The sequence below is a fragment of the Mastomys coucha genome, unplaced genomic scaffold (genome assembly GCF_008632895.1).
Source record: "Mastomys coucha isolate ucsf_1 unplaced genomic scaffold, UCSF_Mcou_1 pScaffold15, whole genome shotgun sequence".
Classification (NCBI taxonomy): domain Eukaryota; kingdom Metazoa; phylum Chordata; class Mammalia; order Rodentia; family Muridae; genus Mastomys; species Mastomys coucha.
This window is the reverse complement of record NW_022196897.1, coordinates 118091400-118099918: the sequence shown is the minus strand read 5'-3', so window position 1 is coordinate 118099918 and position 8519 is coordinate 118091400. Positions and strand designations below refer to the sequence as shown.

The 8519-nt window shown below is 45.4% G+C and overlaps 1 long non-coding RNA gene across 18 annotated transcripts in view; it reads right to left on the bottom strand.

The window, feature by feature from the left end:
- Positions 1-2185: 2185 nt before the first annotated feature.
- LOC116090980 overlaps positions 2186-8519 on the bottom strand; it is a 33089-nt gene continuing 26755 nt past the window's right edge. For 16 of the 18 annotated variants that reach the window (XR_004118878.1, XR_004118862.1, XR_004118863.1 and 13 more), the window contains 3 exons: positions 4221-4434; positions 4047-4129; positions 2186-3035 (listed from right to left, as the gene is read on the bottom strand). This is a non-coding gene — a long non-coding RNA (uncharacterized LOC116090980). Of the gene's footprint in view, positions 3036-4046; positions 4130-4220; positions 4435-5016; positions 5135-5446; positions 5558-8519 lie in introns of all 18 variants that reach the window. The other 2 variants (XR_004118867.1, XR_004118872.1) reach the window with 2 other exon arrangements.

Here is an 8519-nt window from a genome sequence, read left to right as displayed (position 1 = left end):
ATAAATCATTGGTCTGGCTCAAGGCCTCTGGTTTCTGCTACACTATCAACACTAGATCCTCAGAGGGACTCTTTTCAGCTATCCTGCTGTTGGCCTGTGTCGTGACGATCATGCAACTTTGAATCTACAGAACTAGCCCCTCTGTGTGCTCCAGCAGTTCCTAGATGGGGTAGATGTTGGGTCAACTCAAAGCCCTGAATCTGGGTCTGGGTGGTAGCTGAGTTGCTCAGCCTGCCAGCTCTTCTGCACCCACACCACCAGGGCAAGCTCTCCAGTGCTGACTCACCTTGCTCACCTCGCTCACCCAGTGCTGCAGCTAGCAAGGGGCCAGAGCCAGCCCTTCTGTTCTCATGCCTTCAGGGCCAGCTCACCACCACCACCACCAGGGCCAGTTTCTACTGTGCTGCCTATGGGAGGGGGTACTGAAGCTGGTGAGGGGTGGGGCCAGCTCTGTGCAGCCCTTAGATGTTATCATGCTCCCAGGTGGCAGGGATGTCTGCATGGCGTCTGGTGGTAATGTAGGCAGGCCACAGGCATCGACACAGACCCCTAGTGCTGCATGGCCAAGGTCCTAGACATGGCCCTCAACAGCATAAACCAGGACTTCACGGTGGCTTCATGTGGCAGGGCAGGCTACTCACATCAGGCTCTTCCCCTCCACCCTCTTGTCTTGCCTCTCTCAAACCATTCTGCTTTCTCTCACTAAAATTTTATTACATTTTACTTAGTGTTTGCATGTGGGTGTGCATTTCGGCATGGTTTACATGCCACAATGCTCTTGTGGCATTCCATGGACTAAACTCAGGCCATCAGGGTGACAGGTGCCCCTCTGAGTCATCTCACAGGCCCATAAGTGGGCTTTTAAACAAATTCCCATTGCCCATCAACTGTCGATCATAATCCTAACAGCCTTGTGAATTCGTTTAGTCAAAACAGTCCACATCTGACACGTGGGTGGGGAGGGAAGGAGGGGAATCCCTTCTTTAGCCTCAGGGATTTTCTAAGTGACTGGTCATAACTAAAGAAGTGGGGTTTTCCTTCTAGTGTCACAACTGTACTGTACATTTTATTTACTACTGCAGTCGCAGGCAGCCTGGAGTTTTGTTCTCGTCAGTGGAGATGCTATTTTAATGCTCACTGACCTAACAGATGGCTGCAAACATTAAAACAAAAACAAAAAAAAACAAAAAAACTCAATTTTTTTCTCCTTTTCTGGGAGAACCAGCCCTTGATAAGAGGTACTGAATTTATTTGATGAGCATTTGAAGGTTTAGAAAAGTCATTTTTTTTCTTCACCTTAATTTTAATGGGATGAAGGAATGAGTGATTTCCCTTTGTACTGTGACATTGACTACAGTTGAATGTATGCAGTCTACACATGAATGTAACACCCTTGATCTGTACGCCTCATTCAGACCTGTCACCCACACTTAGAGCTGAAACTGACTTAGGGTTTTCAAAAGAGGATCTATGGCAGGGCCAGGTTTAACCCCAGCACTTGAGGAGGATTACCCACCCTTGATGCTGCAGTTCTCCAGCCTGTGGCTTCTGGGAGTTTACCTACACAGGTTACCACTGTTCAAGGGTTCACTTTATTTGGCTGGTTGTTTTTTGTTGTTTTTTTTTGGTTTTTGAGACCGGGTTTCTCTGTGTAGCCCTGGCTGTCCTGGAACTCCTTTTGTAGACTAAGCTGGCCTCCAACTCAGAGGTCTACCCGTCTCTGTCCCCTGAGCGCTAGGCGCCAGCACCTCTGCCACCACCACACTGGGGGTTTGTTTTGTTAGAGCTAACAAAGTAAGCCTTTTCAGATAGCCTTAGTTTCACACATACACCTGTCTATTTTCCTCCCCATCTCCCTGACCCACCCCTCCCCTGCTTAAATCTCGTAAAGGCTCTTGCCCCAAGTTCAGGGCGCGCTGACATCAGTGAGGAGTGCACATCTGCACTGCATTCGGGGGAGGCCGTTCAATGTTGTCTTCCAGTTTCCTTACTGATGTTTACCACATGCAGGTCAGTGTGTTTATTACATTAACCTTATACTAATATAAAATATTTTTATAAACTATTAACCATATTTTCCTTCCCAAATTTCCCAGCTGATTCTCACTCATATACACCTGATGTTTACTTTTCCATTTTTAGACTCAAACTTTGTTTTTAAGTATAACTTTCATTTGCCTACAAGTAGTCTCAAATCATCTTTCATTTTTATTCATTTTGAGACAGTTTTGCTTTTGGTTCAGGGAAGCCTAAAACTAAGTAGCCCAGAATGGTCTCAAATTCATGTTTTTTATTTTTTGTTTTTTTTTTTTTTTTTTTTTTTTTTTTTTTTTTTTTTTCTGCCTCAGTCCGCCAAGCACCTGCGATTTCTAGCTTGGCCTGTCTCAACCATAATGATTTCAAGTTACTTTCCAAGGTGTTCTTTCACAAACTCCTGCTCTGCATATTTTGGGGCTTTGTCTTAACATGGTGTGTGTGGTGTGTTTGTGTGTGTGATGTATGTGTGTCTATGTGTGTTGGTATTTGGTGGGCATATTTTTCTCATTTCTTCTTTCTTCCTTCCAATGTCCAGTGGCCTTATGATCTCATCCCTTGGGAGCTCCAGACCTCAGTGTGAAACCAAGTGCATGATGTACACCTGTAGCTAATGGCCAGCAGGGGCAGGGGACCAGAGTAAAGAATGTAGCTTGTGCAGTAGAGGTCTGTTTCTGTGGGTTCTGATATTCGCCTTTGGGTGGCAGTGCTTGCTGTTGGGGAACTCCAACTATTCAACTAGATGCAGTCTTTGGGCTGTAAGGCAAAGTGTCCGACTCTCTCTAACAGCGCTCGAAGGCAGAGAAGGGCATGGAAGCAGAGCCTGGCCAGGCAGGATCACCTCATCTTATTCAGAGCAACCGAGCTTGGACAAGTATACAGGGCTCCTTTTCAAGATGCCTCTCAAGTCTTCTGACCTGTCTCTTTGGCCATTCCTTTCATTCTCTGAGATTTCTCGCTTTCTTCCAACACACTGCTTCCTTCTAGTATCAGGCACAAATCTGTGGATGAAAATACAATCCTATAAAATCTTGGAACATAATTTGGTGTAGCTCTTCATTTTAACGGCTTGTATTTTATTCTCATGGTAAGATAATTTATGTACTTAGTATTAATAAACCTATATTTTTTTTATTGTTTTAGGTTGATTTGTTATATGAGTGGTTGGCCTGCGTGTGTGTATGTGTAATAAGCACATGCCCCGTGTTTGTAGAGGTTAGAAGGTACCATTGGATCTCTTGGAGCCAGAGTTACGTACGGGTAGTTGGGAGTCATCGTGTCAGTGTTGGGAACTGAACTTGGGTTCTCTGCAAGAACAGCAATGCCTTTAACTGCTGAGCGATCTCTCCAGTCCCAAGAAGCATATATTAATTTAAATAGATAATTAAAAATTGTATTGAGATCTTCATATATGCATATAAAGCATTTTGATTAAACCTACCCCGTATCCCTTCTCACCCCTCCATCAATGTGCCCTATCAATTTTGAGTGTTCATATTTACTTATAATTTTGCATGTATGAGTGTTTTGCCCACATGTATGTATGTATACTATGTGCGTGCCTGGTACTGACAGAAGCCAGAAGGAGGTGTTAAATCCCCTGAAACTGGAGTTCCAGACAGTTGTGAACCACCATACAGACACTAGGAACGGAACCTAGATCTTCTAAAAGAACAGAAAGTACTCTCAAATGCTAGCTAAGCCATGTCTCCAGCCCTATGTGTTTTTAAAAATAATAAAAGCCCCACTGAGTGTACTTAATGCTGGCAGTGTATGCATGGGTGTGGGCATCTTCTCAGGGGTCATACTCTTGAAGAAAATGGATTGCCTGTCCTAAAAACCATTAATCGCACTAGCTCCTCAGGTAGGGGTGGGGTACCATGATCCCCCCACCCCATTCATGCCAGTATTTGGGCTGGCATGCAAGACGCCTTGCACGTGTCTTATGAATGCTGTCAAAGTCCTATGAATTCATGTGTGCAACTGTCCTGTGGTGCCTGGGAAATACCTACCTCTGGCTTCAATCTTTCTGACCCCTTGTCCTGGTAGGATCTTTGTGGACTTGACACAGCTAAAGGTATCTTGGGAAGAGGACCTGGGTTGAGAAGATTCCTTCATCAGATTTCCTGTAGGCAAAGTCTTTAGAACGTTTTCTGGATTATTGTTAATGGGAGGGCCCAACTTACTACAGGTCATGCTGCCCCTGAGCAGATGGTCCTGAGCGAGATGAGAGAGCGAGAAAGTCTTGGAGAGCAAGCCAGGAAGCAGCACTCCTCTGTGGCTTCGGCTCTGGTTCCTGCCTCCAAAGTCCTGCCTGGGCTTCAGTTAGGCTAAAGAAGCTCCATTTTACGTTAGGCATCATTGTGGTGCCCACCAGCCATTCGTCTCTGACTCTAGTCCCTGGAAGATAAGTTTCCGGTAACCCTAATTCAATGGTCCCCACCCAAAGCTGTACAGCTGTCACTATCTACTTGTTATGATATGACTAATTGGTTTCTTTCATTTTTTGCTTCTGTAACTTGCTTACGAAGATATCCAAAGATTGTTTTGAGTTGTCTTAATCACTTAGCTTGGCAGGAAAGAATAGCTTTTACTTGCTTGCACAGATCTTGAAGGTCGTTGTGTGGTTTTCCCCTTTAAAAGTCCTTTCCCAAACCCCTCCTTTGGCATAATCTCAAATTTAGCCCAGAGGTTGCCCTGCTAGGAGATAACCAATAAATCTTACAATTAAATCTACATTTATGGTCTTTTCTCAGGGATCCCAAATTCCAAAATACTTCCCTCAAAGGACTTTGACCCAGGAAACACAAGCCAAACAGACCTTACCTTCCTGAGTTGCCATTGGTTATGGTGTTTTATCACAGCAATAGAAAGCACACCAGCACTGCCCCCCCTCCCCCATGACCCTTAAACTTTGGGCATGGACTTCCTGAGTAGGGCCCTGATCTCACAAAAATGGCAAACGTGCCTCAGGAGACTCACGAGCTTCTGCACAGCAAAGGAAAGTGGTGTGAAAAGCAGCCTTCGGAATGGGAGGTCTGTCTTCCATTCTGACAGCTGCCACCAGGTTACTACTGACAGTATATGAAGAACTCAAAAACTAAACATCAAGAAAAAAATGGCTAATTAAAAATGTGCTGTGGAATTGAGCAAAGCATTCTCGAAGAAGAAAGACAAATGGCTAAGAAATCTTTTTAAAGCTATTCAATAGCTTTAGCTGCATTAGTCAGGGTTCTCTAGAGGAATAAAATTAATGGGATTAGAGAAAGAGAGAGAGAGACACACAGAGAGAGAGACAGAGACAGAGAGAGACAGAGACAGAGAGAGAGAGACAGAGAGAGAGAGTCAGAGAGACAGAGACACACACACACAGAGAGAGAATTTATTAAAGCTGGGTATGGTGATGGCTCACTTTTGATCCCAGCACTCAGTAAGCAGAGGCAGGGGGATTTCTGGTACTTCAGGCCCAGCCAGCTCTGTATATGGAGCTCCAGGACAGCTAGAGCAACATAAGAGACCCTGTCTAAAAAGAAAGAAAAAAGAAATGTCAGCTGTAAAGTAGCAGCCACAGTTTATCACGCCTGAGATGCTGGTACTTGGTCCTTTAAGCTGGGAGTCTCAGGTAACCAACCCCACAACAGCTGCCTCTCATGTCTCTCACTAGGGGAGAGTAATTAATCCACAAGGCCTCGGCCACCTAGCTCGGTGCCAAAAGGTTCTGAGAGAGCCACTGGTCTCTGGTCAGTAATAAAAGCTTGGAAATGTCAGTTCTTAAGAGATGATTCTCCACCATCATGGATCCTGTGTGGGTCTGACCTAGGCTCTCCGCATGAATGCTACGGTTGTAGCTTCGTGTTCTTGTGGGACTCAGAGTGGGAGCAGAGGCTGTCTCTGACTCTTCCGCCTGCTCTTGGGACTCTTTTCCTCCTACCTTGATAGGTCACATTTGGTTGATATTCCTGCCTTTTTCTGAAAGGAATTTGTTTCCTGAAGGAAGGAGTGAATTTGGGTGAGAGGGGAGATGGGGGAGATGGGCTGCAAAGAGGAGGGAGGGAAAACTGAGGTGGGATATGAGAGAATGAGAGAGAGAGAAGGAGGAGGAGGAGGAGGAGGAGGAGGAGGAGGAAGTGTGTAACCATGCCTGGCTTTGAATTTTTTTTTTTTTTGACAAATTGCTGGTCATAATTGTCATTGATTCCATTTCAAGGGATATTCTTAATAGGTAGCTAATAATTGTACTAGTTGCAAAAAACTTCAGTGAAGAGGTGTTCTTCCACTTTAGAAAAGGGAGAGGGGAGCAATAAAATTTTAGTCATGAGCGCCACCTTGTAGACACCTTATGCACCAGGCCACTGCAGTACTGCCTACAATCTGTTTACCAGCATACCTCAGCAAACCTCAGATTTCCAGCAAGACTTCTGTCTTAGATAGGAGTTTTATTGCTGTGAACAGACACCATGACCAAGGCTGGCTTACCGGTTCGAAGGTTCAGTCCATTATCATCAAGGCGGAGCATGGTAGAGCCCAGGCAGGCATGGTGCAGGAGGAACTCAGTTCTATATCTCCATTTGAAGGTTGCTAGCAGGATACTGGCTTCCAGGCAGCTAGGAGGAGGGTCTCAAAGGCCACGCCCACAGTGACACACCTGCTCCAACAAGGCCACATTTCCTTTTTTTTGGTTTTGGTTTTGGTTTTGGTTTTGGTTTTGGTTTTGGTTTTGGTTTTTCCGAGACAGGGATTCTCTGTGTAGCCCTGGCTGTCCCAGAACTCACTCTGTAGACCAGACTGTCCTCGAACTCAGAGATCCGCCTGCTGGGATTAAAGGCGTGCACCACTACTGCCCGGCTTTCTCATTAAGGATGGTTGTGAGTCACCATGTGGTTGCTGGGATTTGAACTCAAGGACCTTCAGAAGAACAGACAGTGCTCTTAACCTCTGAGCCATCTCTCCAGCCCAAGGCCACATTTCCTAATAATGTCACTCCCTTTGCCAAGCATATTCAAACCACCAATTCTAACAATTCTACTAATTCTTACTCTTCCCAGTGTGGTGAGGTATGTCAGCCAGTAAATCCCATCCAACAGCAGGCCAAATTCTTCATATATGAATGGAAGCGATTAGGGTTAGCAGCTGGCTTCAGGTGCAAGGTCCACCCTCTCGACTGATAAAGTGAAGAAGTTAAACCCCACAATCCCTTGTCTTTTAGATCCTTGCATCTAGCTCAGAAGTGTCGAGTGTGCTTGGAGGATTATTGCAGAAGCATGCATTGACTTTAAGTCAGGATTTCCCCAGCCGCAGAGCATCCCAGCATCCCATCTCTTCGCCATGGAAAGGGGCTTTTCTGAACCTGTGATGTGTCTGCTCACCAAGTGCTCTGAATAGTCGCCCGAGGGACATCTGGTTGCTTTCCATGTTGGCCTGGTAAGAAGAAGCTACTGTAGTCTAAGTTCTCATCTGCTTTGTATAAATCCAGACTGCAGTTACTGCGTCCTACCAGCATTCTATGGTTTTTTTCTTGTTTTTTTATCCTTATATTCATATTCTAATGAATTTTTTAACTGGAAATATTTTTTTCTCACATAATATATCTTGATTATGGTTTTCCCTCCCTCTACTCTTTCAACTCCTCTCCCCTCCCTTCCCATTCAAATCCACTCCCTTTCTGTCTCTCATTAGAAAACAAACGGGCTTCTAAGGGATAATAATAAAGGTAAAAACAAAACCACCTTAATCGGACAAAACAAACAGAAGAGCCCAAGAGGAAGCACAAGAACCGAGATGCACTTGTTTGCACGCTCGGGCATGGCATAAAGCACTAATCCGGAAGCTATACTATACATGCCAAGGACCTGGCACAAACCCGGGCAGGCCCTGTGCATGCCGCCTTGGTCTCTGTGAGTTCATACGAGCTTTGGTCATGTTGATTTAGAGGGCTTTGTTTTCTTGGTGTTCTCCAGCCCCTCTGGCTCTAACATCCTTTCTGCATTCTCTTCCATGGGGTTCCCTGAGCCATGAGGGCAGGGATTTGATGGAGGCAGCACATTGAGGTCTGAGCGTTCCAAGGTCCCTCAGTCTCTTGCTCTCTGCATAGTGTCTGGTCTCTGTTTGCATCTGCTGCTGGAGGTGGCTTCTCTGATGATGGCTGACAAAGCACTGATCTGCTTCCTGGCTGGAGTCACGTGTTTAAGTTTTTTAAAGAGGCTGCCAACATTTTCCACATCACTACCATGTTACTTTTCCATCAGCATCATGATTTGCTACCACGCAGGCCTCCTAGCACTTTCTATGGCCACTGTGTTTTCCTTCAGCTGTGCTAATAGATGGAGAGAGATGTCAACTTGAGCCTTCAGACAGGCACCAGACAGATACATACATGTAGGCATTCACACATACATGAAAAGTAAAAGAGGAGAGGAGAGAAGAGAAGAGAAGATGAGAGGAGAGGAGAGGAGAGGAGAGGAGAGGAGAGAGGAGAGGAGAGGAGA